Source organism: Manis javanica, chromosome 5 (genome assembly GCF_040802235.1).
Source record: "Manis javanica isolate MJ-LG chromosome 5, MJ_LKY, whole genome shotgun sequence".
Lineage (NCBI taxonomy): Eukaryota > Metazoa > Chordata > Mammalia > Pholidota > Manidae > Manis > Manis javanica.
In genome coordinates this window covers 137,655,393-137,675,766 of record NC_133160.1, presented here as the reverse complement: position 1 = coordinate 137,675,766, position 20,374 = coordinate 137,655,393, and the positions used below count along the sequence as shown (strand labels likewise).

The following is a 20,374-nucleotide window of genomic DNA, read 5'->3' as shown; positions in this document are numbered from 1 at the left end:
ATCAAATGATCAGGGCATAGGGTGTTGGGAGAAATGAATATATTAGACAGAAGAATCAAAAGTCCCAAAGTTCTTGGTAGCTAACTTGGCTCAAGAGCAATAAATTCTTATGTTTTGTTAAATGGCCTATCGTGTGCTGTTCAGTTAGCTTTTTTCCCCCCTATCACAAAGGCAATGAAGGAATTCTTATTAACCCTATTTTATAGATGATAAAAATGAGGAGCAAAAAAATCCAAGAAAAATAAGTCTAAAATCCATGCATGTTTGACTCCAAAAGCCTTATGTTCTCCTCTGTGATGCACCTTGTATTTTAGGTTTAAAAATCATATCCATACATAAGAAGACTAAGCTGAATGGTAGTTCACTTACAAAAAAGACCTTAGAATTATAATAGACAATAAACTTAATGTAAGTATATGCTATAATGTAACATTTAAAATTACATGTGCACATTAGAAGTACCATGGCCATATTTTGTTAGGACCACCAAATTAGGCTGCATCTTCAGCATTACTTTAGTTATAGATCTGTATTTTTTTAAGTGCATTAGATATTGAATTTGACTATACATAACAAAAACCTCTAAAAAACTAAAACTTAGTGGACTTTTTTTTTCACACATCAAGAGAAATTTAGAAATAGATAATTCAAAGATGGTATGCCAGTTCTACAATGTCATTGGAAATCTGTCCTTCAATCTTTCTCTTCAGCCATTCTTAGCAAGTGCTTGTTACCTCCTTGACACAACATGACTGATTTACCTTTTAATTGTGAATTACAGCCAGAAAAGAAAAGGGTAAAAAAAAAAATGTCCATCAATACAGGTCAATCTCCTTCTAAATGAATTTCATGGAAAATATATCCAACACTTCCTGCTTAAATGTGATTGACTAGAAAAGTTAGTCAATGGTCATCCAAGGGAGCTAAGAAATATGAATTTTTATTGGATTTGTCTGCAATAAAACTGGCCTTCTGTTAGTAAAGAAGAAAATGAATTTAATAGGCAACTAGCACTCTCTGCCACAGCTCATTAAGAGAGGAGGAAGAGAAAGAAAAGAAAGAGAAGATTCTAATAAATGAATTAGATTATCTTCAAGAGAAGTCGAGCACCAGAATGGCCAGGAGGTCTGAAAAACCAAAAGATGTGAAGAATGGTTAAAGGTAACAAGGATATTTCATCTTGAGAGAGTGACTTGATAGCTGTCTTCAAATATATGAGGGATTATTAACCACAACAGTTATTAATAGTTATAAAGGGTTAGAAGCGGTATCAGTATAAGGAAGGATATTGAGTTGTCTTATCAAAAAACTAGCAAAGTCATTGAAATCCCCATCCTTAAAGAATTTCACCACAGTTAGATTAAATGTTTGTTAGGACTATTGTAGAAGGGCTGGTTATTTGTCTAAGTGGAAGATCAGATTAGTAGAAGCTGAAGAGGTTTTCCAAGCACATGTTCAGGTTCTGGTAATAATGACCACATATTTCCTTTGTGTATCATGCACAGAATTAATCAAATTAATGGAGTTTGAATTAAGCTAGCTCATCTGTATCTGTGTTGTCTAAAACTGGCTGTTATATTATGGGAAACACTCACATTGTGAAGTCATTCTTTATTCATTTATGCATCATTATTTTTAAAATATAATTTTTTTAGAAAATAGTGTAGCACCGGATGCATGTTTTCAGTTTCGTCAAATAAGAAAAATATAATTATTAAACTTCATTGTAATGTCAGGTTGCAAACACATGTGAACCTTTATTTAAAAAAATAATAGACCATTGAGTTTAACACAAGATAGCTTCCAATTGTAATTTATTTCCCAATTAATTGCATAATTAAATTTCAAATCCCAAGAGAAAACACTCTGATTCAGACTGCATATCAGTCCATGATTTTTATTATATCAACTGACATGATGAGCAAAGTAGAAATTATTATGAAATAGGCCACAGTGCATAAATAATTTTTTAAAAAATGCATACATAGTCTTACAGCTCATAAATCTATATGCCTAAATAAAATCCATAAAATTAAAACAGTGTAGAAATTCAGTGCATAATATTTTAAAGAGATTCAGAAGACAGATTCATTAATTATGAACAGGTTAATATCACTCCTTTAAGCAATTCACAAATATGGGAATACAGCCTTCTGTTACAGTTGTTCTGCTCATTTCCACATACTGAACATATTCCTTGTCTATTTTTTACATATTGAATTACTATATGTAGGTACAACATTTTCCCTTTATATCCAGTTGCCCCTTCATATATAATTCAGTAATCTATGTTCAGAATTTAAATAAAACCTCCCATGGTTTAAGATGAAATAATATAACACGTAAGCATATGTGATGTGTCATAGCTGGACATGGCAACAAAACTTTCAAGCTGATATATTAGTGTAGTATAATCAATCATTCAATCAATCATTTATGAGCTTGTTAAGAATTACATCTATGCCCATAGTAGAAATTAAATTACAATATACCCTCTTCTTTACTCTAAAAAAGAAGGAACTGCTTCATATTTAAACAATTCATTAAGAAAATTATCTAAATCTCATTTTCCTGCTTTAATAGATCATATAATAATCATAAGCTTGCAGAGTCCTATGTAAACAGGAAAGGAGGAAGGACAGCAATGTAAAATTGATCCATTTTTTGTTCAAGATCTATATGATACAGTATTACAGCTCTGTATTCTTTGCGCATTTTACTTTGATTTTATGTATGCATCTTTTCAAAGGTTATAATGTTTACAAAGATAAGTATACTATTAATTGAAAATAAATATGCTCATATTTATGCACACATCTTATTTAATATTTATGTCTTCTCCCTTACAAAGTTAAAGATAAAATAATCAAATTTAGATTGCAATTTTAAAAAGTAATGCACTAATCAATAGTGCAATGCAAACTAAAAAATTCACTCAAAGACATGGAAAATATTTTTTAATGAAATAAGAATAAATAAATACCTAATCATTACCATATAGCTTTCAAAGTACAATTATAAATTAGAAACTCCAGGAACTTACCCCAAAATGGTACATTAATCCTAGTCTGAACAGGAGTGGCGATGATTGATAATAACACCTAAAGGACATAATTGTATTAAATGATGACCTTGATCAAATGCAGGTCAGACAAAAAATGTGTATTATCTTGACTCATCTTTGATACACCAAAATGAAAAATTTTAAATCTAACATTTAAAAGCAGGTACTTGAACTCCTAAATTAATTTTAATCTCAAAACAATCAGTTATAATAACTTAAAGGTAGTATTTCACAGAATTTAAAGTCTTCTTGAAAGATAAGGACTTTACAAACTGTATTATTCTGAGCATTGATAATATTCAGGAAGTCCAGGAAAATCTTTCAGCTGTACTTAATTCTTTACTCATAAAATATTCAGCACCTCATACTAATGGAATTGTATAGCTGACATAAAATGGAACTAATTATTACTTTCAAAAAGTTAGATAATAACTTTCATAAGACTATTCCTATAAACTTCATTTCCCAACTCTCAGCATTTGATTTTTTAAAATAGAGTTTCCAATAATTTCATCTGTTAAAATAATAGAAATGTGAAAAAAGTTGTCAAACACAGTACTGAATCTTTGAAGGCAGTCTGATGATAGGATTTTTATCATTTTGAAGCTTCTAAGACCTTGGAGAGATCTTTTAAAAAGAGAGAAGAAAAAAACAAATTGCATATTCATTAATGGCATAGGACTTGGTATTACTAAATTAGATCCAATTGAGAAGAAACACAAAAATTTTTGTCCATAGGTACCACTTAGAAACACCTGACATTTGAGATCAATTTGAAGCAACTCCAACGAAGAACCACCCATCCACTTTACTGATGACATTGAAAGCCTGTTGATATGATATTGGGACCCAAGTGAAAAGGTACAGTATTTAACATACAACAAAAGATGGCATTGCCAAACTCAAATCTAAGAGGAGGGAGTTAATACATAAATGTTGTTTATAGTATGAACCTGAAAACATGCTATGTAGTAAAAGGCCAAATTAATTTATTTGCATCACTAAACCCCTAAATTGAATTTTAAGAGCTGAATACTATTTTCATATTCCTCTTATTTCCTCATTGCTATTACCTAATCCCATGTCACCATCATAAAGGATACTTAATTGGACTGAAGTAAGAGAAGAAACTGAAGGAGCCCTGTGGTGATAACCAAATTGCCCACTCATTTTTTTTTGTTTGTAGACACTTATCAGAAATAAAGGATAGCAATTATTTTCTATGCTTCACCTTCCTCTCTCCATTCCTAAGCCCATATTCTGTTTTGAGTTACAGGCATCTTGATTTCTGATTTTTTTTAAAGCTAGATTAAATGTGAATGCAAGAAGTATATTCTCAGATTTAGAAGTAGATAAATCTTAGAAAATGTTCTCCAAAGATGTTTCAAATGAAGTATAAAGCTCTTTGGGAGGCCCTTGAAAGTGGAGGAAGTGCCTTAACTATTTTTGTTTCTCAAAATATATTTAGGTGCCTAAGGAGTATTGGGGGTTTTAAGCCAGGTAATCATTTGAATGAACTATGAAACTGAACTGAAAAGACTTTCACTTTGCATATGCAAACAGAACAGCCATTTAAGTCAGGAATTGAATCACCTAATAACTGCTTATCTTTGTAGGTTACAATAAAATCATATGATTAATATTGGTGTCATTTTTCTCTTTTCAATCATTCATTCATTTTTCAATGTGATAGTAAGTGAAAATTATCTAAGGCATGAAACCTGAAAAATACAGCAATAGAGAAGGTATAACTATTTTATGAATGCAGAAATAACTTCTATTTCTGTATGCATTTTGATGCCCCCTAGAAAGTAAAGTTTAAATTTTATGAAGCTATGTGAAAAAAGTATTACAACCCACCCTCTGAATCCCTCCACAGTTTTTTTATGCATATGAGTTTCTACACAAAAATTGTAGATTGATTATTTGATTCTTTAATTTATCGTTGGTATTTTATATACTCAATAGTATTTGTATGAAGATAAATATGTTTGTTCAATGAATGACCTGGGTACTCTCCTGAAATTTCCAAGCAATGAGCTAGCTGGGAACAGGGCTTCCCTCATTTCTGAAAAAGGGAGAAAGGCCTTTACTTTCTCCAAGGCCTCTGTCTGGTAGGCAGCAGGCATTCTCTGCACTAGATTACTAGTTGATATTCTGATTTGGACTTTTTGTCCAAATGCAGGCTGTTCTCTCCCATTTTTGAGCTTAGTTTCACACTCATCTAACATACAATGAGAACACCAGAGTGGTGAACCACTTTCTTATTATACAGTTTATGGTGGTGCCCAGCTCAAGCATGCTTTCTACAGAATTCCAAGAAAACTGGGGATTTATCTGGGATGTGCCCATGAGCTCCAATAAGAGAAGGGTGACACTTTACTAGTGTGCACCCCCAAAAAATTCTTTGCATCAGTAGCATCAAATGTGGGGTGAGCACCACTACTTTGTGCACGTCAAGAACATTTAACTGATCACACCAATGGAGGGAGTTATTAAGGCAAGGAAAAGCAGGTCATAGTGGATGTAATGGTCTTGTGGTCATGTGGCCTGTGGTCTAGAGGCACTGTGAAGCAGGTGGGTCATTTGGCCTTGGTAGGATATCTATAATTGCAAATGAAATTAGTATCTAATTTGGTACTTAATCTACTTTGAAGCAACAGTAGTTTCTTGTCATAATAAACTCCTCAGTGAAAATAAGTTTTCTCCTTGTTAGTCTTAGCAGTGAGTTGATTTGTAAAGTGACTTGACATAATAATAGCCAGCATTTATTTGGTCCATCTGTAAGTTAGATCCTGTCTAGAAGAATGACATACATTACTCATCAACCCATTTACTATAAAAATATTGCATGTCTACAGTTTCCCAGACACTGGCTTAGGTAATGGAGAAATGATACATTAGCAAGAGACATAGACAAATAAATACCTATAAGACAAGAAACCAGAGATAGGCACAGGACACTTAGGTAAGGATATCTAATTTCTGAGTTGGAGAGTAAATCAGTAGCTGGCCAGGCAGGGGTTTGGGGAAAGACATTCCAAAGAAGAGAAAACATTTGTGAAAACCTGGTAAATAGACTTGCCAAAGTTAGGGATATAAATGTGCTCTACCTTTATGACACAAATAGAAAGGAAGAAGTCATCAGAAATAAGACTGAAGAAATAAACCAATGGTCAGATGCTGAATGGTCATATAAAATACAGTAACCAGCATTTTGGCCTTAACTAAATTGGAATTGTAAAATAAAGAAAATTTGATAAATTCAAGAAATAACAGAAGGTTAAATGAACAGGATTTAGTGATTGGTTTGACATGGCCAGACTATACTTACCTCAGCCATAATGATGGAGGATTAATGATGCCATCCCAGGATCTAGTTTGGGCACCTGATGACATGGAGGTCTCATTCAAAAAGAATGGGAAGCTAGACAACAGTACAAGTTGCTATAGGTTGGGGACCAGAAACACACAGCGATCATGATTTCTGCTTTGGAAATGTGAGTTTGAAATGCTGCAAAATATGCAAGTAGATGCAGCTGGTCGCAGTTGGATATATTAAGCTAGAGTTCCTGAAGATATATGGGTTGGTGATTTATATTTGTAATCATCAGAATATAGCTGAAAGATGAAGCAGGCTGAGAAAGAATGAACAGAAAATTAGTAAGAAAAAAAATTCATTCAATGTCATGAAAGCCAAGTAATGGGCTATTTTATTAATTTTATAAATTAAATATCTCCTTATAATCTGATCCAAGCAGTGAAATGTGCATTAAGTAAAAAATGAATCTTTTTTCTTTTACCAATGCAATCTCAATCTCAGAGGTCATTAGTAACACTTCTGTGTGCATTACACCAGACATTGTATATGTATATATAAATACATCTAAATGCATATTTATAAATATTTACATACTAGGGTTCATGTTCTATATTCTGTAACTTCCTTGTTTTATTTGATTGTGGATATATTTCACTATCACATGCTCATTTGTTTATGTATTATCTATAGCTGTTTTCATGCTATATAGAGTTGAGTAATTGCAACACAAGATTATGAAGCTCTTAAAGTATAAAATATTTACTATGTGGTCCTTTGTTTAAACATTTTGCCAGCTCCTGGTCTATGGTACCCTTAGACTCTGTAACACCTTTTTCTCATCTTCTCATAGTCACTAGTAGATGTATTCAGATATATCACCTTTTGTATTTAGAGAAGAATTTGCAGTATTTATCTTGATGTCAAAAACTCCAGTTGCTAGATTCTTGGTTTACAATAGGAAGAGGGAAGAAGGCATCTATTTCAGGTATTCTAAAGGTTGTTTCATAAATTATCTAGTTATTGTCAATGGTTTTGCATTTTGTTGATGCTGAACCTGAAGCATCTCTGGACTTCCTTGGGAATCCCAGCTTATCTCTGATGTCTACAATATATTCCATGTCAATTCTGTGCTGTCTGCTTTCTGTATCCCAACTTTCATAAAATTTTTGTCACTACTGGCATGAATTGTTTCTCAGTTATTCTCATTGTAACTATAAATTGTCTCCTGTTTTCATGAAATTTCTGATAGATTCATGAAAGTTTTGGAAAAAAAAGTGAGCTAGTTTCTTATTGTCAAGCTGTCATCTGGTACATGAAACTGTGAAAGAAAAAAGTTTTACAAAAGGAATAATCAATATTGCTAAATACTGCAGAGACTTAGAATGAGATGTGGGTGGAAAAGGGGCTCTAGATATAGAAACAAGGATGTCATTGGTTACCTTGGAGATAATAGGTGAAGTGAATAGTGGGGGAAGAGGGCAGAGAGTAGTAGCTTGGGGAATGATTGAGAGTTGAAATATAGTGTTTGAGAGGGAGAGGAGAGAGATAAGCTGGTATGTATCTGGAATGAATAATTCAACAGCAGGCTTTTGTTTCCTTGTTTATTTTTGTTGGTTACAAAAGTTTCATCCTATTGTTTTTTTCCTGTGTGAGGTACCAGCTGACAATGTATGTTATATGTTAGCTAGTCTAGGAAATGCAAAGAGGGTTGCAATTGCTGTCATAGGTAATGGGAGAGAGAGAGAATATCTGGGTAACATTGAAGTGTTGAGGAAATATTAAGGATCCAGTTGAGGGTGGGTATCATTCTTTGATGGTGACACAAGCTTCAATTTGTAATTTTCTATAAGTTTTCCACAATCTGAATATGTGTGCAAAAGAAGCATGCAGTTGGAATTATCTAGACTTGGGCTTTTTGACTAGGAAGGAACTGAGAGATTAGCAAGAGTCTAACAGAAATTTGACAATGATGTTTAAGTTGAATAAGAAGGATGTAAAATGGGAGGTAACTGACTGATAGGGAGAAAACATAGAGGAGTTAAGAAACAGTGTGTTTTTATGGTAAAAAATGTACCACATTTAAATTAAAAATGATAGCAGCAAAGCACTTCTATGCAGGGATGCATCCCACCTGTATTTGTGGAAACAAATTATTTAACTAACCCTCACATCAAGTTAAAGACTATTGCTCAATCCCTCTCAGAGATGAGAAAAACAAGTCTTAAAATAGTAATTTCCAAAGAGTTAAACAATGCTAAAAACTGGCCGATCTAAAACTTGAGAAGTACAGGTGCTTCTACAATCAATATTATGTTCTTCACTCTCCCTGTGTGTCAATGATACGTCCAGTGAGCCGGAGACCAAGCAGAGAATCACAGTCCTATGCCCTGTTCCCATGAAGTGTCAAACCCTGGAGCAAGTTACTCTCATCCCCTCCCCACATTCTATATATACTCTCAGACACAATTGCACATATAGAAAATGACCCTTTTGTGGAAATGTTTGGGAAGCCTCAAATCTGGAGGGAATTTTTTATTTGCAACTAATGTTTTTTTTAAGGGCATTGAGGAAAGGATATTTCAAAATATTCTTTAATAAAAAATCTCTCTTTAGATTATGGTACTGCCTTACATTATAAGAATATATTTGTGATTCAGATATATAGCTATGCCTAGTTGCTGGTATTCTTTTCCCTGTAAATATTGTGAAATAAGGCTTCATACATTGTGGTGGTGTAGACAGAATCACTGAAAAATAGACCTCACCCAATAAAGCATTTTTATTTTAGGAGCATAATTATAGCCATAGAGGACTGCTAGAATTCATTTTCAGGAAAGGTTTTGAAATTGAAAGACTGGGATGTGTAACAGTAAAGCATAGTTGTATATGAGAAAATAGAGGAGATGTTAATGAATCGATAAGTCCTGTGCAATGGTGACTGGATGCAGGAAATAGAAGGAAAGAAACAAAACCCATGGTTTATTCCTGATTCTACAAAAAGCCTATCTACACTTCCCTTTACTAATGTGTTTTATTTGCCTTACAACATTTTAAGAAGGCATGCAAAAGGACAAGATTAGAGCGACAGAGAAGCCTGACAGGGAATCTAGGGGACCTCGTGAAATGGCATTCCTGGGAGGATTTCCGCATGCTGTTTCTACATTCCCAGAATCCATTTCTTGCAATGCTCATGCTCCATTTGTACCATTTTTTGTTCCAGAAGCGCCATTTGCTTCCAACAGCTTTCACCAACCACTCTAGGTAAATGCTGCCTGTCTTGTTTTGCCTCTACTTCACTCTGTTCATTTCCTTCAAACTACTTATCATAATTCCAGTTCTACTTGTACTTATTTATTCCCACTTTCTCTATCTTCTCTTTACCCCCCATTTTTTACTATATGACGAATTAGAAAAGGAATGATGTTGTTTTACGTACAACTGTCTGCCGAGAACCTTACACACAGTATAAGCACTCAGTCATTTGTTGATCTAAGTGATTTGCCATCCTCAGCTTTATGACAACAGACTTCCAAAGACCGACTACAGGACTTACTTTATCACTTAGGTTTGTCACAGTGTATTTGGGTGACAGCAACAGAGATTCAAGAGAGGCTGATTCAGAGGGGATAGTTACCACGTTCTGTTTTGTTTTTTCATATAACAAAATGTTCAGAGGTAAATAGTTGAGGAAAGGTGCGATGACAACACATTACCAGGGTCCTAGGATCCTCAGATTTTCCTTCTTTCCCGGCCTTAGCATCCTGCAAAAGAGGCTGGGAAATGTAGTTTTTGTTTATATATTTGTTTTAAACTGGGAATAGTACAAAAATATCAGGGTTATGAATTTAAGAGTCTCATATACACCCTAGAATGCCTCCTGATTGATAATATGAACAACAAAAAATAATTGTCACAGGATCTATATTAGCCATATAGACTGTTCTACACAGGAAACAAAATCTTTATCAGAAGGCCTGGAGAGTACTGAGTTAGAACAAAGTGTACAGCTAAATAAAACAAAAATTCAATGGTGGGATAAGACAGCCAGATGTGTATATACCCATATTAGGGATAGCTTTGCAACAAATAGGAATATTCAAAGTTTGTTTAAAAAGGCATTTTCTCCCCTAAAACATATTTTTATTGACATAGCCACCTCTTAATTTGGGACCATCTCTTTTCTATACTTCATTTTCTAACTTACCTCTGATGGGCATATTCTTCCTTTTGATATTTTACTATATTCAATTAGTTAAGTTTAGTCTTACAATTCAGGAACTTTCTCTTTCTCTTTAAGGAAGCTTTGCATATCTCTGATCTGGTCAATTATGTGCTGACTTCACAGTTTAACTTTCATAAAACAGTTTTGTTCCATTTTTTTCCAAGTTTTCCTAGAACTTTCTGGCATAGTCATAAAACATTGATAACGTGTATAACAGACTATACTTAGTTTGCGATCTTAAGTTTGACTAAGCATTCACAATAATATATCTTTGAAATATCTTATGTAACTTTTCTTTCGGTTGCCCCTGAGGCTGGATAGTTATTCCTAATAGTATTTTAGAAATAACAATTTTTATGCTAATGTCCTAATATTCCTATTGATTTTCTCTTGGTAAATGTATTATTTCTTAACCTATTAATTCTATAATATTTGAATGTTTTGTTTAACATTCATCAAAACATTACAAATTTATTCCCTTTTTAATAGTAATAATTTGAAATCTGAATGTCATAATTTAGTCTGGCTTTACATTACTAACTGATTTAGGCAACAATTCATTTGACATTCCTGAACTACATTTTCTTCATCCAGTGACATATATCTGCCAAGCCTATCATACACTACTGTTTTAAAAATCAGATTATATATGGATGAGAAAAAGTAGGGTGGAAATAATATCTTGGTTAAGGCAAGCATTTCTAAGTGTTGTTTAACTCTGAATTTCTATAGTTTGGGGCAAGAGAACTTCCAATACAGTTGCCTGTTTGAATATAACCGATGCAGATATTGAGTCACAGCTGCTTGTCTGGACAGTTGGTGGGAGGCTGGATTTGTGGAGTAGGATATCCCTTGTGTGTGTGCATGGAAGGCCCTTGAGAAGACAGCTGGAACTTGAGATGAAGAGGGCGCCAGGGGCTGAGGGGCAGCTCTCCTTATCACTGCCATATTCTATAATAAATATCTGAGGCATCTAAGAATTCAAAATTTTAAAAACCGTCTAGATTTTAGGAAAACATCTTGGTCAAAGTATGAAGATAAAACCTGCTTTATTTAATAATTTTCTAATTTATATAGACAACTTTAAATAGTCATTCATATAGTACTTATACTTGCCCCAGGCCTATAAACATTTGCAATGGGTTGCTTAGTCTTATGCTTTCCCCATGGTTAGAAAATACTTATGGATAGCCTTATAGAAGGAGATGCATCCTCAGCCCCTTTATTCATGGAGTATATAATCGACCTAGCGTCATAAGAACAAAAAAGCCAAAATGGGGCATGAAGAAATTTGGGCTTATACAAGAAACGCCTTTCACCTGTTCAAAGAGTTGGTGAGGTGGGAAAAAAATCTAGACCCCATGCATAACTTCTCAAAATAGAACCTCTGACTATAAAGGGAAAGCAAATGTGAACAATGCAGCCATTGTGCAAATGGCCAGATCTGAGATGTGCTCTAAAATACTCCATTTGAAATGCATATCCCTTGTATGACATTGTTTATTTGTGCTGTTTTGTTTTTTTGTTTGTTTCATTCACTAAATAAATTGAACATCATCTATGTGTGACGAGCCTCTTGCACGTTTTTGACCTTCAACATTTAATAATCTGGGTCATTTTTACTGTCATGAACAATAGTAGAGCACCAATCACACTATGACTAAACGTGATTGTGTGTGTGTGTATGTATGTGTGTGTGTGTGTATTTCAAACTGTCTATACCATCTGGATTAATTTTTTCCAAAAATAAGGATTCTATTTTGTGCCATATGCCTTTAATCTCCATGGATTTAGAATTATGACTAAAGCAGTTTGATTTAGTGAAAGGGATTATTTAAAGCTCTCAGTATGAAAAAACCTCAGGTCTGTTCCCATATATTTCACTTGCCTGCAGGATTTGGGTCTTGAATTACCAAGATAATTGCCTCCACTCTTCATTGCATTTATCTAAACAGTTTAAAACTTAAGTACCATTTTATTTTTTACATGTAGCTCACCTTTTTTTTTTTTTTTTTGGTGTAAACTGTGTCTTTCTTCCTCTGCTTTATGCCCCAGTTGTTTGCCAAGTTAGCTCTTTTTCCTCCACTGCCATTTGCTCTGTATGGCCATTACTGATACTCCCATCTTCCTAATATCTGAATATTTGAAAGCAAGCTGTCTCCCAGAAAGATTCCTATGCATGAGTAACAGGTATTCTGACAGCAAAATTAACCACCTAGTATCCTTTGTCCCCTTACCCTTCCTAATGAGAAAACTAATCTTGTTATGTAAGAATTACTTTATCTTCTCATTACTTTATCTTCTCATCAGCTGTTTCTTACATGCTCCAGTTGACACTCAGTTTGGAAATAAAAATTACACAAGGATGAAAATGAAACCTGTTTCAGACACTTTCAAGGAAGATTTATTCCTTTAATGGGCTCTTTGCTGAAAGATATGGTTTTTAATTTGTGAGAAAATAAAAATACTATTCAAAGAAGGAAGTATAAAATGTCAAGGGTCAATAAACTTTATTTTTATAGTGAGAAATTTCAAACTCTATATGACAAGAGATACCAAACACCATTTCTGCTGTGATTTACCATTAATAGTTTGGGTAACTCATCTGAAAACAACTTAAAATTAAGTTTAGTTTGATATGTCAGTTTTTCATGCAGATTAGTCTCAGAATTGAACTTTTTCCCCAAGTATTAAGCATATTGACCTCAGACTACCATCTCTGTTTCCCTACAGTAATACATCAGTTTCACATTTTCTGGAAAATGAAATACTTGCTAATTAAGACATGATGTAATAAAGAATGCTTGCATCATGACATACTGGCTCTGGTTGCAAGAGATTTTATAAATGTTGAAACTGAGAGCAAACTCTAAGGATAGTGAAATAATCAAGGCTCACAAAGAGCACAAGAATCTGAGATAAAGTTACTTATCATTATCATTAATATTGTTTTGTTTTGTTTTAATGCTCATAGAAGGTAGGAATTAAGAAAATACAGTCTTTGTAGATGAACTTTCTATGTGCATATACCAACTTCTCAGCTGTCAGCTCTTCAATCTTGTGCAAGTTAGTCAACACACCTAAATGCATATTCTTAATTTTACATCCTCTAATAATGGCAAGAAAAATGAGGACCAGAGAATTAATTGCATAAACATACCAGTATTGAGAATATTTCAATTCAATGATAATAGGAATAAAATTGATTCCCACACATTTTAACAATAATAGTATTGTAAAATTATTTTCTGTTAGAAAAATATATACACTCAAATTAAGATTCTTTATTCTATTATAAAGCACCGAGAAAATTATTTGAAATCAGTGAGATAAAATAGATGATAGAATTTTAAGTGATAAGATAATTATATTGTTCTTGATGTAATGAATGTGACAATGAGAATTCAAAACAACCTGCAAAAAAAAACCCTCCATTACCATTTTTAGTAGAAAATTCACTGCTAATCTTCCTGTTGATTTTGTAGATAGAAGTTTACAGAAGTTGTATGTCATATATCTATATGACATGCAATTGCCTTTCTATGTATATATGTAACTTTGATAGTTTATATATTATGTACATGTATGTGTATTGTATATATAAATGTATGTATATACATACATATATGACAGAGAAAGAGAAAGTGCAACCCTATAAGAGCCCATGAAAATAACTGTATTATTCAGAGACCAATTTTCCAAAAGCCTGAAAAAGGGGAAACATGAAATTATTAGACAGTTATTCCAGAAAAACTGATACCCTTAACTAAAACATAGACCAAATTTCTCTCAGATGATCACTTTTTTCAACAGACATAAAGTTTAACACAATGCACTAAAAGAAAGGAAGACAGAAGACCTAAATTTCACTTATAGTTCAATTATTTTTTGGCTATACAATCTCAAGTAAGTCACTTATCCTCTAAATCTTACTGTCCTTGATTTTAATAGACAGAGCTGGTCAAGACCAGCCAGTGTTTTTCTAATTGGTCTTCTTAGCAGCTGACTTCTCTCTTTTTTAATCATAATGTATATAGAATTTCAATATGTTTCTAACAGATGACAGCAGATCTGCTCTGTTGGAATGAAGATGAGAGAAACATAGTCCAGGGCCTTCAGGTTTAGCTGTCCCACATGGCTGTTATACAAATATCTTAAACAGTGTTTCAAGTCAAGCATCTCCACTTATAAAAAGTATGAATCCCAATTCTACAAATTTCAGTCCCTTAACACAGAAAAGAATGAAATATAATTCAACATTTATATTCCCAGAGAATCATACAGTGTAAGTGCTCAGTAAATGGTTTTGACTTGAATGCCTTCAATTGCAATTCTGTCTTACACTTATGTACTATTTTACTTCTTAAGAAGCACTTTGAGTTTTTCACATCAGTGCACGTGCTCATGTCACTAATGAAATAGGCAAAATAAGTATAAATGAAAGAGAAGTAGGTTATTTCTCACTGTGTTAGCCTTGCTCTTAAAAAGAATAATCTCAATAGTTAGGAAAAGACAAATCCATCATACTAATTAAATCATGAATGATTCTATTTTATACCACCACCTATCACACACATTCCATATTCATATCACTCTCCCATTTGTTTCATATGCCAGACCATGCATGGATTCCCAACCTTGGCACTACTGACATTTGGGGAGGATAATTCTTTGTTGTGATATACTGTCCTGTGAACTGTAGGATGTTTACCAGCATACCTGGCCTTTATCCTGTACATTCCTTTTGCACTTCCACAGTTTCAATTACCAAAAATATCTTCAGACATTGTCAAATGTCCCCTGTGGGGAAAAATAACCCCTAGTTGAAAACCACTTGAAAGAAAAATATTGAGGCCAAATGTAGCAACAAATTCATTTCAATATGCCTGCTATATTCACAGCTATTTGCACAACTGTCCAGAATAAATAGAAAGTAATGCCATTCTTTAATTGTTTTTAAATGGCCCAAACAACCATCTGAACCCACTGGAGTTTTCTCATTTTGATTATAAGAAGACAGTGGAATGAGTACTTCATAGAATATACAGGTACTTTATTGTACCTTGGAAAACACCAAATCTCTTCATTGATACTGAAGATAAAGATAGAAAAACTAATATAGAGGCAAGGAAAGATGTGGGGCTTATATTCAATATTACTATCTCAATTTACATAGAAGAGCAGACTGTACAGAGAACAGCATATTTTTACATAAGTCACCAGCAAAGCAAGGAAGACATTTACTGGAGATGTTCTAAATAAAAATCCGGCTACTGTCTTAAATACATAAATCAATAGTTCTCAAATACTATGCTTTACCCACATCCTCCAGGTGACACACAGTTGGCAAGGACAGCTGAGCACAAGGTGGGTAAATACAACCAAGGTCAAGTCTTCCTTGATTACCCAGCAACAGCACTTAACCCACACTCCTTCAAGGACTCTCCTAATAGCTGCTTGTCACTGACCACATCACTCATTCCTTCACACATTGATTAGGTGGTCATTTTATCTGTTAATTTGTAAGAGATTAGAAGGATAAAATGACATAGCAACTGAACTAAGGTGCAATATGTTGAAATGAATGAGACTGATGATATGCAAATGAATATTTTTGACAGAAAATGTTTAAAAATTATGAAAGGCAAAACCTCAAGGCAAAACCAAATATAAAAAGGAGAAATGACTGTATTATTAGTTCCCAAAGAAATTAAGGAAAAGAGCATTGATTATTTTATATATTTAAAAGTAATATTCATAGAAAGATACAATATTCATAACCTTTTATACATTAACAAAGGCATCATCAAAATACATGATGCAAAGACTATTAGAAGTATGAGAAAAACTGAACTAAACACAACTCTAGACAGCATTTCCAACTTATTGTCAATTAAGGAGATAGAGATGAGGACAGAATTTGAAGAATAGAATTAATAAAGTTGAGTTAATAATGATAGCATATTGATCTTAGCACTCTACAGAGAGATTTTATTCTCTTTATTCTAATAAGCACTGAACAATTTTTAAAAGTCATTTGGTACACTGGGTGTCTACTACATGCCAGGCGCTCTTCTAATAACTGGGCTAAGAAAAATACAAAATTCTCTTCAATATGAGGAATACATTCTATTATACTAAGCCACCAAGAAACTCTCAATAAATCCCAAAGCAGAAATTGTACAGGACACATTTGCTAACCACAAAATGATACAGGAAGAGACTAAATTGGACATGTTCAAACAAACTCCTCATCAGTTTTTTTATTATTATTACTAAGTGTTTATGCCAATTTTACCCAGTAATACTGGTTAATAGAGTTTATTCTAAGAAAATAACTAGAGATGGACATAAAGCTTTATTTACAAAGGTATTTATCAAGGGATTAATTACATTAATGAAATCCTTATAGGGATTGAATTGTAGGTTTAAGGAAAAAATTTTAAACACCAAGATGATGTAATTGTATGCAACCTCTTGAAACACAAGTTTGGGGAGAATATATAAAAATGTGAGAAAATTCTTAAACATAACAGCAACAAAGAATCCAGAACATAAATTAATATACATAGTTGACACAGAAGAGTAAAGCCTCAAAATGACAACCACAAATATTAGGCTATGGGGACAGAAAGCAGGGAGGATTACAAATTTATGAAATATGTTTTGAAAATGTTGAAATACTTTACTCAATTGTTTATAGTCAAGGTGAAATCTAAACATACAATTGTAGATCAGCTGGAAAACATCAAAAGTGAGAATGACATATACAAAATAATTTAATGTTAACACATAATAGGTAAATTCATCAAATCATTAAATTTTCAACAGACAAGAAACAATAGTATAAAATATGGTTTTAGATAAAATTTAAAGTAGTCAAAAGGATAATTAAACACCTTTGATTCTGGCAACACACTTTTTTTAAAATGAGGTAGGTAGAAAGCACTAAGTTAGGATTAAAAAGTTACATATAATGCATATAAAAATATTTGAAAATTATGATACCATGCACCAGTCTATGTAAACAAACTTGATCTTCTCAGTGAAATGGAAAATTAATTTTAAGCGAAATGTTTAACAGAAACAAATAAGCAAATAAAAATCCCGAAAAACATGAAGACCATTAGTCACAAAGGGCATTTTAAAGATGAGAATGGATCTTTTGAAAAATGACAGCATTATTAGTGAGTTGAAAATTATGAATGAACTTGGTATGCTTTCAAGGAATAGTTAACATCTGTTATAGGTACAATAAAGATACAGATATAAGGAAAAGGATAACTATCTAGAGAATGCAAAAAAGGAAAGCATCCTCTGATTCAATGAAAGGATTATAACTTCAAAGGAATTCTGACTACAACAGAAAAAATAACTGAAGAATTATTAAATAAAAATTAAAATTTCTGGATACAATATTAACAAATCTAGTTTAATAGAATTTTAAAACAATAATCAAAAATACCTACCAAGGTTCATCTCAGAAATATGAAATGGTTTAATATTAGAATCTTTAATAAAATAGTATACCTCACTGATAGGACAAATTAGAAAAAGATCATCATATTATCAAAAAGTTATTTGGTAAGTTTCAATACCAAATTAGAATTGATACCAATTAGAAAATCAGAAATAAAGAACAGCTCCTTAAGATCATGAAGCATATAATAATCAAATAGATAGGATTTTATTTATAGTAAGTCACTGAAGCACCCACATCAAATCAAAACCCCAAAATTGCTGATATTTCTGGTCTATAAAAATATGAAACATAAATGGACCTATAATTATGAGAATGTGTGACTATTTGTAAAGTATCAACTAAAAAATGAAATATAAAATCTCATTCAAATGTCTGGAAAGAAGAAAAAAGTGCAAAAATCACTAGTTTGTCTCAGTGGAAGAAACAGAAAATATACTATCTAAATAAACACAATATCACAAAATTAAAACATCCCAAACAATAAATGTATGACACGTATATGGAAAAAACTACATACCTTTATAGGGAGATAAAACAAGAATTGATGAGTACTTTGTTAAAAAAAAAAAGAATAAAATGACACATTCACTTTGTATATCATAAGAAACAGAATAAAATAAAATTGCTTCATAACAAATTTCTAAATGAGAGAAGTCTTTTACATTTAAAAATGATTTAACAAATGATTAAATGAAATTAAAGTGACAAACAGGAAGATATTTAAAGTGATATATATGAACAATATGTCAGAAATTAATCTAGAAAAGTATCTGAACTGATGTATTATAAAAGAAGAAATACACAAAGGCAATTAATACCTCCAAAATGATCAAATTAACATATAATCAATGACAAAGTAAAACAAATCATAAATTGATTGATCTAACTCTTGTAGAGCTAATCAGAGATTTTTCAAAAGTATGTATTTTGAATTGAGCTCCTTGAAGGAAGGAAATGACAGAGATGATGGTGAGGAAAATAATATATATTTATAAAAGAAAAATCTCTTTTAAAAAGCTCTTTTTATATATTTTCAAGAAAACAAAGTAGAGAAAGAGCTATCTGAGGCCTGTTCTGAACAGGGAAACAAATTCTAAAAGTAAAGAAGGAAAATGGAATTTTTTTCCTACTTGTGAACAATCCTACATGGGAGAGGAATTTAGATTTTGAGGGCAAGAAGAAAAAACAGTTCAAAAATAATTAATCTGTAGTTTAAATACTGTGTAACATGGAGCTTTATTGACTTTAATTCAAAATGGAGATATTACCTGCCCAATTTATCTAGCAGGATTATTTTAAGACCAAATGTAATATAGAAATTTATAGTCACCAAAGTGGTTACTAGTTATGACATAGTCACCCTCTTTAAAAATTGCAAAAGTTACTTTATAAGAATTCAAAATGTATTTACTGCAATACCTTATGTAACAATGAAAAAATACAATCTATTGATTCATATATAATAAGGAATTTGGGGATTTCTGTTGGGTACATAGCAGAAAGTTTCCCTCAAAATGCCAAAGGAATTTTAAAAAGGGTACTAATGATTATTCCAAAGTTTTTAGTGCCCCAATAAAGTATCTAACATATTAAAAGCAAAAAAAAAAGATTATTTTAAAAGTACCAGCATTTCCATAAGTGTAAAAACTAGATTAACTCAAAAGTGTGTGTGTGTGTGTGTGTGTGTGTGTGTGTGTGTGTGTGTGTGTGTGTATGTGTGGTTATTTTTCCCAAATTTATAGAAGGAAAAAGAAAAATTCAGTAGTTAAAACAACATCACACACACAAAATAAAATGTTTTGGTATCTCTTACATATATTCATTCCTTTCTATTTCGTTAGCTCTGTCCCACACTTATTCTCTTCTCTCCCCCACCTCTTAGTACATACCAGCAACTGCTCAGCCAATCTTTGATATAACAAAGAGCAGAAAATTTTTGGTTTCTGTCTAACAGGAAATAGGGCATTGGTTAGCACTTCAAGTTGTAATTGATGTAAAAAAGCAAAATCTGTCATCTTTGAGGTATTATGTCCTATATGTGGGTCCTGAACTAACAGATTTCCCAGACATTTTTAGAATCCATGGTTGGCAGAAAATGCACCTCCCTTCACTACCCTCTTATCCCCCCAAAATGCCCTAGACCTTATCCTCAGATCCTGTGACTATGTTACTTTTAATGACAAGGGACTGTGCAGATGGAAATGGGGAAATTATCCTGGATTATATAGGTGGGCCCAACCTAATCAAACAAATTTTGAAAGCAGGAGACAATAGTAAAAGAAT

At 32.6% G+C, this 20,374-nt stretch overlaps 1 protein-coding gene and 1 long non-coding RNA gene across 6 annotated transcripts in view; one reads left to right on the top strand and one right to left on the bottom strand.

Moving 5' to 3' along the window:
* Positions 1–11,994, top strand: part of LOC140849633 (uncharacterized) — a 58,513-nt gene extending 46,519 nt beyond the window's left edge. For both annotated transcript variants that reach the window (XR_012131750.1, XR_012131747.1), the window contains exon 5: positions 3,803–11,994. This is a non-coding gene — a long non-coding RNA (uncharacterized lncRNA). The remainder of the gene's footprint in view (positions 1–3,802) is intronic.
* The window catches only part of KCTD8 (potassium channel tetramerization domain containing 8), a 250,550-nt gene that overhangs the window by 119,737 nt on the left and 110,439 nt on the right, over positions 1–20,374 (bottom strand). The window lies entirely within an intron of this gene.